At 32.6% G+C, this 19,002-nt stretch overlaps 1 protein-coding gene across 9 annotated transcripts in view; it reads left to right on the top strand.

Annotated features, from left to right (window-relative positions):
- scalloped (TEA domain transcription factor 1 homolog scalloped) overlaps window positions 1-19,002 on the top strand; it is a 339,978-nt gene that overhangs the window by 97,818 nt on the left and 223,158 nt on the right. The window contains exon 2 of one of the 9 annotated variants that reach the window (XM_069117581.1): window positions 8,160-8,176. The exons of the other annotated variants lie outside the window; for them this stretch is intronic. The gene's annotated coding sequence lies outside the window, so the exon portion shown is untranslated. The remainder of the gene's footprint in view (window positions 1-8,159; window positions 8,177-19,002) is intronic. 9 annotated transcript variants of the gene reach the window in all.

Here is a 19,002-nt window from a genome sequence, read left to right as displayed (position 1 = left end):
TTTCTTCCAATGTGATTCGCTCCATTGACGGCAATATGTACACGGTTTTCTAACGGGCTAGTTTTACTGTTTAAACGGTATTGATCCAATGAGGATTGGTTCTCTTCGGTTGACAGCGGTGCAATTAAAATTCGCCGGCGAATCACAGGCATTAAACACTGTTGGCTGCTTGTTTGAGGTCTAATTTAATTGTTCCCGTGATTACGAGTATGGCTCTGTTCTTTTTCTTTCGTAATGATAGCAATTTTCGTAGCGTTGCGTAGTGACGAACGTTACGCGAGGATATAAAGGAAGAAGAGTGACGAATGAGACGGTGGAGCGCTTAAATGAGTCCACCGTGTGACACTCGTGGTAATTGCTAGAAAATTACCGGTCGTAAATATTATAGCGGAAACCGCTGCGGGAGTTGCGTGAAAAGGTGATAGATTGTTTGGGAGGCAAAGAGTGTCACATGAATGGAGTTCTTGCGATTTGTAATTGCAACTGAAGCTTTGGTTAACTGTGTTTAACTGTTAATTGGTATCATTGGACCATTGAGGACTATAACAATTTAACCATTTCGGTCATTTTCAACCCAATTTTATTGTTCTAATATTAAAAAATTCCTCGACTTTGAACACAATAAGGAAAGATTCTTATTGACGCGCATGAATTTCCGTTTCTGGATTATTTATAAATTTGACTGTATTAAGCATTTTCTTAAAACATTACAAATGCTTCCTGATTACTAAAACGAGAGCACAATTGAAGTACAAAATTATTTAATTTTGAAATTTTTAATCTATTCTTATTCTATCACTGATCCTTATCACGGAAAGAATAAAGTAAAAAATAAACTTAGATATCCAAAATTTTAGCAATCTATCATGAATGATTAATAGTCGTCTATAACTCGTCGATACTACTTGAAAGTTAATGTTGTATGGATATTGTGTCGGACGAAGATTTTTTTAAGAATTTGTTTAATTCGTTAAATATGCTATCAATATCTGACGTTATAGATCAATAATATATAATTTGTCAGTATTATATAGTACCTGGTTATATATATACGTAATGGATTAACGACGAATGAATTAAAAATAAAATGCACTTACAATAAATTTCTTTTATAATAAGATAGTAATAACAGTAAAAGATAATAAAAAATGATATATGATAACATCAAGCCGGATTTAAATCTCGAACAATTAAACGCTTCACTCTTCCAACATATTGGAAACAAGGAGCGTATATATACATTTTCACGACATTTTCCCAATGTGTCGATATATCATGTTGATCCGGAAACACTCTGTGCAACAATACAAAAGGGGATCAAGTAATTTAGCAAAGTGTCAGAACTCGGAAAAGTGGATTTATTTTTCATGACGACGTTGGTCGAAAGTGGGGGGGGGGGGAATAAAAAAGAGAAGAAGAAGAGGGGAGGGAGAACAAAATAAAAGAAGCATGAATGGTCGCGGATCATTTGCCACAGGATGAAGGAGCTGCCGGAGGAAGCTTGCTATAGGAGAGGCTAGGTGAAACACTCTGGCAGTTTGATTTATGGTCGACGTACCGAGTTATCGCTCTGCCAATAGTGGAAATCGAGGAGAAGAGCGGAGTGAAGTCGAGGGTAAAAGAAAAAGGGTTTCGGAGATGAATCGATGAACAGAAACGCCTGCCTGCCTTGTTCTTAATCAATGCTCCCTCTTATTCTCCGGATATGCGTAAACATGTAGATCAAAGATCGTTCCTTTTTTTTTATCGTCCTGTAGGATTCTAATACTAGGTTTAGGAATTTTTTGCGGTTATTTAATAGACAACGATAAATATTGTATCTATATGCAGTAATTTACATAAAATTGATGTTGATTTATATTAAAACAGAAACACTAATTAATTAAAGTGAAGTGATAAATATTTTACAAAGATTCAACAAATTGTCGACTTTGTTAAATATATGTATGTAATTTGTTTTAATACAGAATCTAATTGGCGTGAATATTTAAAGAAGTTATTGAATATTTCCGCATAAATTCATCGCCTTTTCATTATCACGCGCAAATGAGGAAGAAAAGATTCTTTATTAATCTTAAGTAGAATACAATATAAAATAAAATGCACGAAGGTTTTGCAACTTCCGATGTAATTTTATATATATGCCAAGATTTTTATAAGTTAAATTTTTTCATTTTTTAAATCCCTTTTAGAAATACACTAATAATATGTAATTGTATTGATATGGAATTAGAAATAGTATGTATTGTGACAGAGTGTCAAAGTTCGTTTATAAAAAGATATACAAATACACAAAATTCTGACTGATTGTATGTACAATGTACATGTTTAGGTTGGTTTGAAATTTTTTAAATATACATATTCATGAAAATCGAGTCTCACTAGAGTGCCAATGAAATTCCAGAATATTTGATATGACGTGTGATATATACATAAAACATTTTTTTCTATTGTAAATATTCTGAAATACTTTCGTGAGTAACTGTGTTTATGAAATAGAGAGTGGAATTCAGCATGTAAAAACATAAGAAATGAAAACAGCAACGAGATTATTTTAATAAAGGTAGTCGAGTAAAGATAGAATCGGTAACGATCATGGGTGGTTTTATGCTCGCGTTTCTCTTTTGAAAAACAATTCAGTTGGGGGAGTTGCGATAAGAGCCAATAGTTGAAAGGGGAGTGAAGCGTATTTACCATTCCAGAAACCACCCCAAGCATCCATCTTCGGCTGTTGCATGGGGGAGCACGTATATACGTTGTAGACCCGTAAGATTCGAATTAGAATGAAATACGATGACAACGAGCGAACCGTGTTTTGCTTAATAGAATTCGCTCTTCGATGGGACAAAACCACCCCTGTTAGGACAAAACCTACTCTTGAAATTTCTGGAAATTTGAAGAAGAATTCATACTAGAACTTGAATATTTATAAAAGGGTGATTGGTTGAATATTGTATACAAGATAATTTTAATAACAACTTGTGGAATTATGTTTATTATTTAAAGTTATTGTTTAGAATTTAAATAAAATAAAGGAAAATAATAGAGAACAAATCATAGAAAATGAAGGTATAATATAATTCGATAAAACGTAATAGTCTCATATATGACATTACAGAATTAAAAAAATTAATTCATTGGTGCAAAATATCCTCTAACTAAAAATTTGATATAATTTAAAGAATCTCTGTAAGTGTACATACAACGTATTGTACATATAATAACACTATTGAGAATCGTGCGATAATATAAACAAATAAATTTTGCGATAATATAAATAAAATTGTGTGTAATATGTGTGTGTATTCCATAATGATAAAATTATTGATCAGAATAACATTGAAATAACAATTTCAACAAGATAATTCGATAAAATAATACAATAGAGAATTTTCTTAAATTTATAGTGAGGTGTAAAAAAAAATGTGATTTTTTGTAGTAAATAAAAGTCATCTTCTGTTATTAGATAGAGTTCATATATTTATAAAGTTATAAGGGTAAAGTTCAATAAAATCCATATGCAACTATAATGACAGATAACGCCAATTGATCAACGAGTTTGGAATATAAAGGAATCCAAAATACGAGTGTAGATTATATAGACAGAAAAATTTTCATTTTTCTGTATCCCAATACGATGAATCAATGGAATGGCTTGAGTCTTTTCGTCCCAGAATCATCATTCAAGTACATATGAACGAGATCGGGAATTGCTTCATAAATTCTTTTAATATTGGAGTTTTCTATTGGGTGAAAGAGCGGGCCAGAGGGGGTGACTTTACGGATCAAGGGTGCCGAGCAACAAGTGTGATTCTAAGGGGGTAGTTCAGGGTCGTCACACGGCAGTGCTCATTGTGGATTTATCGATTTACCGCGTTGAAACAGCATTCATTTTTAAACAGAAACCATTCTTTTCACTCTCCCCACGTGAACATCACGTTTTGTGTTACGCGAGAAACTCGATATGAAGTAATCTTTATATTCGAACTGTCGTTGTTTTATCTTACGCCTTAAAATTTAGAATTTTCAATTTTCATTTTTTACGATATTTATTTTGGAATTTATAATTTTTACGCATTAGACATTCTAAAAACAGCCTGAAATATTTATCTAAATACAATATTTGAAAACTGATATATTATTTTATTTGATTAAATGTTATTTCCAGATAATTATGCATTAGTTTATTGAATAAATAATTTTAATTGGATAAACAGATGCTGTTTCTCGGGATTTTTATTTAATTGATTGTTTATCATTATAATAGGTCAATTAACCTATTCGCATCATGGCTCTGCTTAAAAGGACTGGTCCCTATCACCGCGCGCGGTCGTAGGTGCAGTAAATGACATCCGAGTTCTTCATGGAGTTTATCGAAAATTTACTGTTCAAAACGATTGGTAGACAATGTTACTTCGCAAACATCGCATCTTACATTCTTTATAACAGAGAAAACAAGAAAAAATTATTTATTTAAAAAAAATAAGAAATAAGAAATTAAATCATATTATTTCTCATGGAATTCTTTAAAATGGTCAATACAATAAACTGATATAGGCGAGATGCTGACAAACGGGTCAAACGTGAACTCTCACATCTGAAGAATACTTAGCGACTGAAATAAAAAGTAGTCACAGCGCGCGGATTAATCCGCGCTTGGATACAAATGGGTTCAAACTACAATCTTTAGTTTTATTAGGATTTAAAAAGATTAATTTGTTTTACAAATTTTAGCACTTGTAAGGTATAGTGTTTGTATTAAAATGTGATATCAAATGAAATAATTTTTTATTTTCTTTGGTATTTCACTTGTTTTAAAATTTTAAGAACGCCAAACATTTTAGTCAAAATTTTCCATAATAAAAATTCCATAATAAAAATAAGTTGTGTTATATCGAAGTCTAGAATATTTAAGTATTATGTATATTGTGTTAAATTGAAAAATGCTTAAGTACCGTTTTTCTTCCAGTTTATAAAATTCGCGGATTTTCGTATAATTTTGCTTCCAGGTTGTATACGCTTCTGCATTTTAATATTCTTTTTGCCACACTGTTCTGACGAAATACAAGTTTTTCACCTAGTATTTCTGAGTATACATATTTTAAAGGCTCAACATATTTTTTATTCGTAATAAAATAGAAGATAAATTTTTAATGCAAAAGTAGTTAGATAAAAAGCAAATTAACCATAAAAGCAATTAAAATCTAACGTATCAAAAAAAAAAAAATAACTATACTACTAAAATTCAAAAATTTAGATTTATCTTCGATAATATTTCTCCTAATAAATGAGACGAAGTCCTTTACTAAATACTTTGTACAAATTTTCAAAACGTAAACGAATCGTTTTGAAGCCACATACATAATTTCAAAAGGAGAAAAGAGTGATTATGGATTTTTAAGCAGTTATGAAAAAGTTGAAGATGCAAAAAATCACAGAATGCGTATAATACGCAAAATATGTACTCGTTGTATTATTTACTAACGTGAAATAAACCTTTACTTAATCGTATTATTTATTTAGTCATATATATTTCATATTTTGTTTTGTAAAATGATGAATCTATATAAATATTTACAATCTAGTGATCATGTTACAAATATATATTTTTTTTAAATTTCCTATAGAATTTAATTTACTGTCGTTAATATCTTTCAATTTTCCCCTTTTATTATTACCTTTTAATAATAGTTCAAACGAGCTCTGTTTATATTAACTTTTTGCTTGTTTATACCCATGTAAATACACAGAGTTTGGCTGTTGAACCCTTTGGCATATTCTATAAATACGTTCGAAAAAATCATGCAATCAGTAAATATTACGTTCCTATTATTATTTGTTGAATAATAAGTCCATTCGCGGTTTTTTTTAAAGAAGCACATCAAGTGTTGTTACTTTTATACAAAATCTGTCTGCATAATCAATGAGTAATTTATTTACCTTGTTTCTCTATAAATATGCAATATACATATATGTATGTATTTCGTACATATATGTTCCTAAATAAACATTTAAAGACATGAATCTTTGCATTCTTGAAACAACTTTTATAACATTATGTTAGTAAAAAACTTGTAAAGATAGGTGTATATTGCAATACTATTGCAGTTGCTCGTGTAGCAAAACGTGTACAAAGTATCTCAAGAAATTGGAAAATAAAATCTACAAACTCTTCTCTTCCTTGTAATTTATAAAAGGTCACAAAATATTTTACAGTTACATGAAACCTATAATCACATAAAATTGCCATGCCTATTAAACTCCTCTATCACGCCACGCAGAGACCGTTAAGCGCACATGTGTTTCACAAGCGATCCCAAAGATTAATTTCATCTCCAGCAAATAAAACACAAACGAAAAGAAAATCCAGCCAAGATCAACTTCGTTTCCCTTCTATCAGAGAACGATCCTGGAAATGCAATTACAATCATGAAAACATTCTGTTGAACGGATGTCCAGTAGGAAAGCGAGAAAATTGTAACAAAACGGAGGGTTAGGAAATGGACCACGTGATTATGGGGAAATTTGTCGGTGGTATGTGCTTATATATCCCCATAAATCGGCACCGTGGTGAACGAGACTCGCAGTCGTTCGCAATAAACTCGTGGTCTTTCGCAATAAGGGCGGCGACCGTCCCCAACAGAAGAGAAGTACTATCGAGGGTGAAGGGTCGTAATCTATTCCGCCACCTTACATTACCGTGAGTGGTATGCCCTCTCGTGACAATCGAGTCTCTCTCGTTTCTCTTCATTTCCACTTACGTCATCAATTTGATCTATCGTCAGATTCGTTTCTCTTTTTTCTTTCTTTTTCTAACACTAAAATTACTGGCAATTTATACATATATGTATGCATATTTCTATTGAATCGATCATATTTGACCGGTATCTAAGTAGAAATTATGTTTTTTTCAATATAATATTGGTAATAGTCAGTTAAACTAATTTCTTACAGGCAACAATAAACAAAATAATTGCTAGATAATACATAGCGGAAAGAAATTTTATGTATATGTATATATGTATATATTTCTTTTCCATCTTAGTTATAAACGAGAACAAAAATTTTTTCAAAATTCATAAGATCTAGGTGAAAAAGAAACGAAGACTATTTCCACACGAACATTTTATTCCTTGTGCTTTTTCAACATCCTCGTAAAACTAATTACAGAATCAAGGGACAGAGACACGAAACTCGATGCTTTCCGTAAAATTGTCGACACCACCAGAATCAGCATTCTTCTTCTCGGTTGCCGTATCTTCGAATAGTACGTGGTTATTCAGAGTCTGAGAAGACGTGATTCAACTCGCGGTCTTATCGTAACCAAGGAACGTTTAAGGCTATTGTTCTTGATAATTTACAACTTCCGTGGCTTTCTCGCACGAGAAAGGTACGTTTATGACTTTTATCCGATTCCTTCCTCCTATCTATCGAAGATTTTCTTTACTTATTCATTTATCGTGCGTTGTGGATAGATCAACCATATATCAGCTTCGATAAGCGTAATATTTGAAACATCAAACGCCTACATTGAATTTAGTAGGATTGTCGATTTGATAGTTTCGATGATTATTTGAAATTTTGATTTTCGTTTTATTTCAAGTATCTTCGATATTTAGAAATTTTCTTTGAGTAACATTTGATCACGCTGTGAAATACATAAACCAATTTAAACTTGATTTTCTTTAAATTTCATAAATTGAAGATTTTTATAAACCAAACATCTAGACTAATAATATTCTACAACATACTTTATAAAATTTATTTTAAATGTTATAATTTTTAATATAATTACAGATGGACTCAAAAGACAATCTCGTAAATTGTATCATAGCAATGAAGAGTGCATGATGCAACTTCTCATTTTTAAAGTAAATGTTTGAACAAAAGAATAAATAACATAAATTATACTCATAGTTGCATTCAAACAAGGACATTTAAATACAATCCGAACTTTGTTTACTACGTATAAATATTTCATTATATATGTATTTATAGTAATTCACGAAAGTATTTGAATATCTACCATAAAAAAATTTCACAAATATATTATGCAAGTATGTTATATAAAATATTACAAAGTTTCAAAAAATGCATTTTAAAAATGAAAGTTCTTTAGATTTGTGAGTTAAATGTTTTAATTTTTGTAATTTTTTTAGGATTGCTTTGATATACAGTGAGTAAATTCAAAAGGTAACTTTGTATTGTGGTATATAAGTGTAAATAATTTTGTAACAAAATGCGTTTTAGTGTCATAAATCGGTAAGTGTATGTAGCCCTTCGTGACTAACTGGACCGTGTTGAAGTCTTATGTGAGGTTGAATGAAGCTCGATGTGTTGTATTTCGTACCTTTATTTTCCATTGCATTTCTTTTATTTTCAGCATATAGAATACTTGCATTCCTTCATATTAAGAGTTAATTTAATTGAAATATATTAACGTAATTGCGTTTATTGCAAAAATATATAACTATAACCATATCATTGAATTTATCTAATGACTATGAATCAGTCACTATAAAATGTTGAAAGTGGCTGGAACTGCGAAACGTTAAAGCTATCAATATAATCCACCAGTGCTAATGAAATTTTAAAATATTTTGTATAATATACGTAACATATTTACAGAGGATTTCCATAATTATTCTAATACTTTTACGAATCATTGTATACGAAAATCTAAAAATCTATCATTATGTGTCAATATACATAGGTAATCTTAAATAATCTCTGAAACCAAATCAATTTCGGTCATTTTGTCTTGTTACAGCTTCGGAAATCTGATCTATTAGACTACTAATTAAGGTGTGAAAAATATCGTGGATCGAGAGAAGCTTTTCCTCCCTTTTTTCCTCTTCCATTTTCCGCCATCTCTTTCTCCGAACGGCCCTGTTCTATGATCGTTGGTTCGCAGCGAGCGTCGAAGGAATTTTCAAATATTTCCGGACAGACGCCCAATAAATTCTCGGAGCTGGAAAATATTTCCGATAGCCAACCGACAATCTGCTCACCTTGCGGACCTCCTACGCGGGGACAACTCTCTCGCGAGGGAAGGAAACTCAGCCTCCTCCTCTGAACGGTTAGATTTAAATTTCACCGTGGATAAGATAAACCGCGATTCCTTGAATTTTCCTCCGAGCTTTCGAACCTCGTCAAAGGGGAATAAAAATAAAATAAAGGAAAAAGTAGAACTTAAAGCATTTCGTATAATAAGATAAGAGTTATTGGAGTCAGTTAGACATCAATCTTAAATTTTGCACAGAATAATTAAACTTCCACACTATGAATAGCTACCGATATTTGCATAAAGTCATATCTTTATAGATATGTATAATTAAAGAAACTGAATCTAGGGGAAAAGCTTGTTTTACCTACTAAATATTGTGGAAAGTACCATATTTTGGATATTTTATATATTTTTCTTATTATGTACATTCTGTGCATTTTGTCAGTTTCAAATTCCCAGTAAAAGTCTACTAATGACTACTATTAATAATGATATGATTGTTGGAATATGCAAAAATATTAATTGGAATTATTATAATACCAAATTGCAGAGTAAATATGGGAGGACCAAAAATTTCGATAAACAATTCTTTGCCGCCGTTGTGAGAAAGGTCCTATCCATTTTTCTAACAATATAATTAACCTCTTCTTAAATATGTACATTTCCTATATTTCCTATAAAAGATTTAAATAGAGACAACAACTATGTAATCATTATAATTATAAAAGACGATCTTTGGTGTAATCTTTTTTATCGTAGCAGTATTAGTATTAAACATACATACGTGAAAATTTTAAAGGTCTGGAAATGTCCAAGGAATTAAACGTCATTTTCTTCTGATCTAAAATTCGAGCTTTTCGTGTGAAGGGCTCTTATCTAGCTTCTTTGAGTTAGCTGTTAGCCTTCTGTTTATCGTTGCTTCTTCCTTAATGGGATATAGGGTGTTAACCTTTGAAGAAGCAACAGTTATTCTGATGTTAAAGGAGCAGAAGACGTGCCTGGTCGGACACCTTAGGCGATTTCTCTGGATTTCTGAATTATATATAACGGTCTTCCAGATGATTTTATGTCTTATATTGCGTTTAGCTTTTAGAAACGGTAGATTAGAAAATAAAAATTATTGTTTTATTAAATTTATTATATTTGTTAGTTTCGAACGCAGTTTTGGAATATTGTGATCATTTTATGATTATCTGTTTAAGTTGAACAGAATATTTAATTTTCAAGTATTTGATCGCTTAAATGAATTTCATTTCATTCACCAAATAAATTCTCCTTATTACTGATATTCCAATAAACACTACCTTTTCCAGGTATTCCATTTTGAATATCTGCTACTTAAAAGTCAATTCGTTTAAATTCAAGAAACTTGATGTATTTTCCAAATATTAGACTTTTCAAATAATTCCACGTTTGATACTGATTCGATCATTTATCGTCTTGTTACATGTATTCCATTGAGAAATAGACGTAGTATGATACTACTCGGTACATGCCACGATTACACGCCAAACATCGGTTTATAGATTTTAAGATTGACTATTGTGAAATCTTTAGGTTAATATCTATTTTTCTTTTTTCTTAGGTTGTGATTTAGGTTATATGTGGTTTTATTATTTTTACTACGGAACTTTTGTATTATGAGACCATATAGTGCGAAAAATACCACAAAGGAAATACGAAAATATTGATTTTATTTAAATATTAGTGACCACAGTTCTTTAAGTATTTAAATAATATTTTTGTGGTAATTAATAAATACGTTGCAGATACTGATCTATAAATTAGTATATTTCTACCTTTAAAACTGTTTTCTGATAATGTTTTGCTATCTTGTTGGCACTGATAAGATTAAAGATTTTGTATATATAATTTTGTATATATTTTGTATATAAGATTTTGTACATATATATTTGATTTCTGGTATAATTTTTTTTTCAAGATTTTTGTGAGTTAAATGTTTTAACTCTTATAATTCCTTTTAGAAACGCATCAGTAACAATTGTATTGATATGTAAGTATACATAACTTTTGTGATAAAGTGTGTTTTTAGTCTTTTGATAAGTCAAATACACAAAATTCGGTAGGTTCATGTAGGCTTTCGTAACTGATTGTATACATCTCGAACTATGTATCCCAGGATTATTTATTTTCAAATTTCAAATTGGGATATTAAAAAATTCGAACAATGTTAGCGTATAATATCAATCCCACGGATTCGTAGAAACTCGCAACTCCCAATCCCAGAAATATCGTGCAAGCTAATTGCAAGGCTGTTCTCAGACGAACAGTAGTGCACAGCGCGAACTTAACGATTTCTCGATAACGAGCAAATTATCCTCAAGTTTCGTCGTTTCCAAGACTTCGTCCCGTACGATTTGGTTGCGCGGACATGTGGCCGCTCCAGAAATTCAGTGGCGCGGATCCGCTTCGAGCGCGTGATTCACGGGTGAGGCAACTTCACGCACGTGTTCCTGGCACACACGTCTCTCTTTCGTTGGCTACTGGCCAAGTTCCGAAACAGCGTGGCTCGCCGTCTTTAACGGCGCTTCGCCTTAATTATCGTGCTTGATGCGACACGGCAAATTTACGAGGTTGTGCCGCTTTCTGTGCTCGTGAAAACAAGGTTCATTGTCGTCCCCCAAGAAGGAATCGTTTCTATGTAAATCTCAAACTCTTTGAAATTTCCTTCTTCCTCTATTCTTTAGTTAGAATATTATCTACCATTTCGAGAAAACTGTTCTTATCTAATCCAAGCCTGACTTAGATCTAGTCCAGAGCAAATATATTTTTATTTCCATTACAAACCAGAAAATTCACAATCGAGGAAAAATAATCATTCCCAAGTTACACTTTTAGAACCATTTCGATCTAAGTTAATTGACATGAAATAATATCTACATTTGCAGTATAAACCAAAACTCTTTCGAGTTAAATGCTTCGAAAAATATGTTCTATATATACTGCTGTCCTTAGATAAAATGTCAACATCCAAGAAATCTGAAGTTTCTGTCATCTTTCTTTTTCTTCATTTAACGATTCATGTAACGATTATTTGATAACCGTCTGTATTATTATTGTGTATAAGTATACAGATAATATGTTATTAACGCAGTAATTGATTAAGTGCTCAAACAAGACATTCTAAATTTATAAAAGGAGTGAGATAGGACATCTCAATGTAGAGAACATGTCGGAATCGTATTTTACTGGTACTTTTAAATATACAATTTAATCATAGCCAATACTGGCATAAACTTCGTTATAAAAAATATACGTACATAAACATATATACAAAGAAATTAAACATAGACATAATGACTTCAATACGTATTAATTTATATTATAATTTAATCATGAACGTAACAACTTAAAGATAATAATCATCATGGTCATTATCATTCTTAATAAATTAAATCTTGCATCTGCATCTAAAATATCCAACTTAAGAACAGTTTAAACACAGAACAATACAAACTAATAAAATTATTTCAGAAACAGTTACAACAAATAAATTACACTGTTTCTGGATCTCTACAATACTATTTCTTTATTTCTTTACAATACCAGGCTTACAATTTTAAAACAATTCCTCAAAAAATCTCCAACAAGCATTCTTACATAATTCCATATTGTACGTGTATATAATATTTGGATTATTATCCATTTGGATCAGCTAAATAACGAGAAAACGCCTTATGAACCCTGTCATCATCATCAACAGAGATCCACCAATTAAACAGTCAGAGCAGAAACAGGGGAATTGCGAAAGCAGTGAATTATGGAAGAAGGAAACAGACGAACGATGCATGTAGCCCCGACAAATAGAGGGAATTAAAAGTAATCACGGGCATATTTACGCGGCCGATGAACAGAGTGGTTGCGTCAACCGCAAAAATGTAACTGCACGCGAGCGGTGTAGCGCAGGTGTATGCATTTTGCTGTTGAGTGTGCACCGAAAGGGTGACTGGGGTGGTTAGGGGGAGAAAGAGAATGGAAGCAACAACGCGATAGGATAGAAATGGTCCCTCCACGGTTCCGCGGATGTGCGTTCGCACATTCATATCATCGGAAAACAAGAGGCATGCTTGAAACATGCAAAAACATGAGATCAATAAATGAAGAGAGGAGGAGATTGAAACAAAATAATTGTGAAGAAGGTGAATAAGGATAGAGTTAACTATGAGTGTTAAGACATCTGCTGGTATTTAGTAAAAATGTATATCCACTGTTATTACATAAATATTACATAAATCTGTTATTTCGTTCGTATCATATACGTGTCTTATAATATAAAGTACCGAATAAAGTAACATAGCTGTGAGGGAAATAAATAAGAGGAAAGATACACTGTTGACCATGAGTGTTAAGACATCTCCTAATATTTACTAAATATTTATGCATTTTTCACTAGTGTTTTATTATAAATCTTATCTGTATAAATTACGTGTCCTAATACTTATGAATTGGAACATACATAATTACATACATTTTATACATTTATATATTTATATATGTATATGCAGAGTAAATCATTTAAAACTAGAGCCAAAGATATTTTTCAAATCGTTAATTGTATCTTAAATATTTCAACTAAAAATGAAATAGGTTAATAATTAGAGGTTATATGAGTATCATTCGCGACATTATATTAATGAAATTAATTTTTCTAAGTGAAATCATATATATATTTAATAAAAGAGATATGAAAAAGATATTGAGTCATGTATACTACGAAACACTTATTTACAAAACATTTTAATTAGAAGATTGTGCCAGATTTTATTGATTTATCTATCTGGAGTTGCGATCTTTTAAATATTATTAGTAAACGAAATCTATTTGTGTCACCTGACATATGACTATAACAATTTCGCTTGCCAGATTAACATTTATGAAAAAGTTTCATAAACAAGGGGTGAAAGTGAACGAATAGAATCTGCAAAAGAGGAAAAATTGAAGAGTTGTGTACAGAAGATGAAGATGTAAATATCAGAATAGAAGCATAGATACGGTACGGAGATAAAGAGAAAGTGTGAAAGAGAAAAAGAAGTGAAAATAGAGGTGGGGAGGAAAGTTGGGATGAGGCATTCGAGGCGAGAGGTAGTGTTGTAGTTGAAATTTTCTGATCTGCACGTGCAACACGCATGCCAGGGATGCAATTCGCAACGTTAACAGTTATTTCGACGGAAATCCGTTTTTGGGTTGGGACGGGATCGTGGAATGGAATTTTACACTGTACATGCACATATACATAGCTTGTTGCCCGCCCGCGCACTTACAGCTACGCGCTAATTGCGCGCGTCAATTTTCTTCCCTCTTCGTGTTTTCGCGTTTGTTTTCTTCGTTTAACTTGTATTTTTTATTGAAATATAAATTTTTCAAAATATTGAATTATATATTTTTTACAAATTTTTTCTTTTTTGTGAAGAAATGGTCCTTAATCCTCAAATTGTATTGTTTTGTTACAAATGACTATAAAAATTTATGCCAGATTACTGACATTTAAAGTACTTTATTCTATTTCCTATTTTACATTCTTCATGATAGAGATTTTAGACTTTTATGCATTTGTAGAAAACTTAAAAGTACAAAAATGTACAACAGGCACATAATATGCGAAAGTATAAAAAATATCCTAATAAAGTAGATGTTTTTCTCTTTCTATAGCATTTCCTTAGTTGTGTTAATAGAAATGCGAAATTGTATGAAAATTAAGTCTGGTAATAAAATTAAATTAAATTAAGGACTCCAAAATTAAGTAATATGACCCAGCGATATTACTTGACCATTAAAGAGCTACATAGAGTTGTATATAAATTTTAGAGCTTAGGGACTAGTGTAGAGGCAAATGTTTAAATTGTTTATAGTTCTCTGATCATTATATCTTGATGATACGTAAATTAGCAGATTATCTGAATGATTAGAAAGCGAACAATATGTATTCAAATTAAATCATTTAGAAAGCAATCAAATTAATTGTTGCTTTTTTATAAATTTACATACAAGTTAAACAGAACCTTATATTTATATAACATATAAGATTTGTAAAATTGCATAAGATGAAGGAATGTGAAGAGCAATTACGCCTTAATTGTTTCTAGGATAGGAAATTATATATTTTGGTTCTTACAGATTTTATCTATTTTTTTATAGAATATTTCTTTTCTATTTTTGTATCATGATCATCAAATTGTAACAATCGATTCGAATAAACGATATTTTTTAATCCAACGATGTATACCTAATACGTACTTAATAAAGATATCAGTTTGCTATTATGTAATATAACAAAATTACATTTTGTTCAAGGATATTATTCTCTTATTTTTATAGTTTTAGTTTTTCAGTTATAAAAAAACACACAAATCTATCGAAAAAATTACGATCTAAAGAATTAGCATTCGTCCCTCGAGAACATCCCCTTTCCGTAATCACCCAGCAAACTCAGTCACCGCTCATTCCATCTCTAGCATACAATTTTAATTCCCTCGCCAACACAGTTGGCAGACTAACGCGTGACCAGATCATTATTAAACTGTAATTAGTGGTGGTATCGGCACACTGAAAGCGGCACGGTGTATCGTCGAAACTACAAGCAACAACGTGAAAGTTAGGGGTCGAAACGAAATAGCGTGAGAGAGGGGCGAGCAGAGCAGTAGAGAAGAGGGGTTGCGTTTCGTCGATTCGTTTGCTCGTGTCATTTACCCGGTCACGAGCGTTCCGCTTGTTCTACAACAGCTTCTGGATAGTATGCGCTAGCCGGTAGCGTGTAATGTACGCGCGTGTACGCACGCGTCGGCTCGCGTGTGCCTTGGCGAGCCCGCGGCTGTTTTGCGATTACATATCATTATTCCGCATGGTTGCACCAGCTCCAACCCCGAGCTATGTTTGCAACTAGATTACCGTCTGTAACGCGCCTCTCTTTCTCCCTCTTTCTCTCTCTCTCTCTCTCTCTCTCTCTCTCTCTCTCTCTTCTCGCCCCTCTCTTTTACTGTCTTTTTTGGATTTAGTCGATTCTGTTCTTACTCTTTGGTCAATGCATTACTTAAATAGTATGATTGAGATAGAAATGGCTATAATAATTCATCTTAGATTGCTGAATTTTGGAATATTTCATTTTATCTTAGACTACATTCTTCGTTACAGAAATTAGTACGAAAATGAAATTAAATTGAAAATCCCATCCAATATTATTCCATTCTTATTTCAATATTATTTCACATAGTTGCCCCAGCGTTATGTCAATGCGTACAATGCGTCTAAATATACATGACTGCTATTAAAATATATGAATTAATGGTAAACCAATTATCAAAAGCAGTACTTGGTATACATTATGGTATATGGAGTTGAAATTGTTTGTTCAAGACATTATTAATGGTACGTTAAAGGTAAATGTAAAAGTAAGATTCTTATAATTGTAGGTCTTAACCTGTTTTACAAATTATTGTTCGGATTATTAACGATACCCGGACCAATACTGATAGAAGAAACTCTCTATAAATTTGGAAGAATTTTGTCCATAAAATATTCAAGAAATCAACCCTATAACCACTCCCCTTTTTTTTTTATAAAACTGTCTATTTATCAGTTATTTTTACAAAAACTTGCACCTTTAATTTAAACAGGTTTTAATTTTCAACTACATCACATCAAAATGCTACTTTTTAGTTATAAAATGACATTAAAATCAAAAACACAATGGAAATGCATTTATCACTTGTAGCGTACAAATGTTACAGATTTCCATCCCACTTCAAAAAATCTCAGGAAACCACTTTCAAAATCACTATTTTCTGCCATCTTTACGCCATTCCCAGCACACCCTCCTCTCGTATTACCATGAGAATGGCAAACTCGTTAGGGGCGATGGTCCAGCGTGGGTGGTTCGCGTGCGGAAGTAAAAGCAGGCCGAACAATGTTACCATCGGGACGACGTGCCTTTGGCATTGGAGGTCGAAGTCGCCACTATTAGATTGAGGTTCGGCGGTGGGCACGGCTGCCGCCGTCGCATCGGTTTACAATATCGTAAATCGCTTGCTAACCAGTTGGTCCCGCGGTATGCTAGGAATTCGACTGCTTCTCCTCCTCTCCTCTCTTCTCTCTATCTCTCTGTCTATCCCTCTTTCTCCTCCTCTGTTTCTCTTACTATACGACACTATGCTTGTTCATTCTACCCATCTATGATAGCACACAACGTATATAGATATACGTGTGATCGAATAGGAAGAGATAGATGGAAGCCAAGGGGGATGGTGAACAGGAAGGACGAAATACTCTTGACTAGTGGATGCAGGCGAACGGTTGTCATGCATCGTTTACAAGCCGAGCATCGTCCGTTGTTGCGGCGAAACCGGCAAATTCACTCGGCCGTTCTCTGTGTTATGCACCCTTGAATGGACCAGCAGATATTCGTAGCGAATGCTTCCACGATCTTCGCTCTCTCTGCCCCCTTCTAATTTGCTTCCTCTGCATCGCTAGTCTGGTCCGCTGCCTCAGATATCAGCCGCGAGACACGTTGCGAAATTAACATAATTCCGCGATTCTCCGTGGCCCGCGAGATTTCTAGTGTATTCTACTATAGCTTGTGGATGTCCATAAATTTTGGAATCTGGCGGCAAGTGTGTTTAGAATGGTATTAACCCATTGACATATTAACTTTTTCACACTAAACGTTCCTATGTACTATGTAAATTACTATTTATTAGTATTAGTAATCGATAACATACATTGTTTCAATTAATCCAAAGAAAAACATGCAGTTTTGAAAATTTCAAACATCGAGGATTTGAATTATTAAGAATCAAATTAATACGAAATGACTACAAAACTGTTCAAACAAAATTAAACAATATTAAATCAAAAATATAATTAGCCTCTTTAATTATCGAAACTAAAAGAATAGTCCGTAAGAAGTTCTAAATCCAATAAAAAATACACAAGAACAAAGAGAGAAGAAAGAAACTAATTCGACGTAAAAATGAGAAAAGCACGTATATGGTTTAAAAATCAACAGTGTAAATTACACGCGATCGCTGTTTCTGCTGTTCCGGACAAATGAGACTAAACGACGTTATCGTAGTGAACAGAAGCGAGGAACGACCATTGAACAGGGAAAAGAGCGAGGTAAATAGATAGCCAGCGCGGGTTGCGTCGTTCGCAAACAAAGAGAAAAGCGGTAGGCAAGTTCCGCGCGCTGCCGGGCATTCGAATCTCCCGCTACACACGCGCACACCACGAACAAAGCGGTTGACACTCGAGGCTCCGGGCGTTACGCTCGTTTTGGCTCGTTTTGGCTCGTTCCGCGCCAATGGGAAACAACGTTCCTGACAAAGCGTCGCGATAAAAGCCACTTTGATGGAACCGTTTCATTGCCCGTTCAATCAATTAACATTCTCCCGTTTTATCTATTTTCTCTTTTTCTAATTGGATAAGACGGTCGACTTGGCAGAAAGGAATCGAAAGATTCGTAAAGGTGTTCTAATCAGAATTTCCGTTTTATTGATAATAAATATTAAAACAGTCCTAATTTTAACTAATCCTAGGACTCGTATTACAAATCTCTTTATTCTACATATTCATCCTTTATTGCAATTATTAGACTGTACATATTTATGCAAATTTATATTTTTATAAATATAACTGGAAAAATGGAAATTATTTCATATTTTAAATAGAAAGTTATGTCATATGCTAAATATTGTAAAGAATACTGTACGTTGGATAATTTATTGCATATTTTTCACAACACGTGCATTCTGTGTATTTTTGTATCTCCATTTCTTCCTTTAGATGCATAAAAATCCACAGTCTAATAATCATAATCACAATTGTGATGCATTAATCATCTCCTTGGAAATTAAAAAAATTAACATATAATATCACTTGTAAAGAAAAATAGATTCATTAAAAAAAAGCGCTGCGATAAGAGCCACTTTGACGAAATCGCTTCATTGTCTGTTCAATTAATTATAGTTCTCTCTTTTTATCTT

This window comes from Bombus flavifrons, chromosome 7, assembly GCF_040668555.2.
Source record: "Bombus flavifrons isolate JBK064 chromosome 7, iyBomFlav1_principal, whole genome shotgun sequence".
Taxonomy (NCBI): Eukaryota; Metazoa; Arthropoda; class Insecta; order Hymenoptera; family Apidae; genus Bombus; species Bombus flavifrons.
The sequence above is the reverse complement of the archived record's forward strand: the minus strand, read 5'-3'. Positions and strand labels throughout refer to the sequence as shown.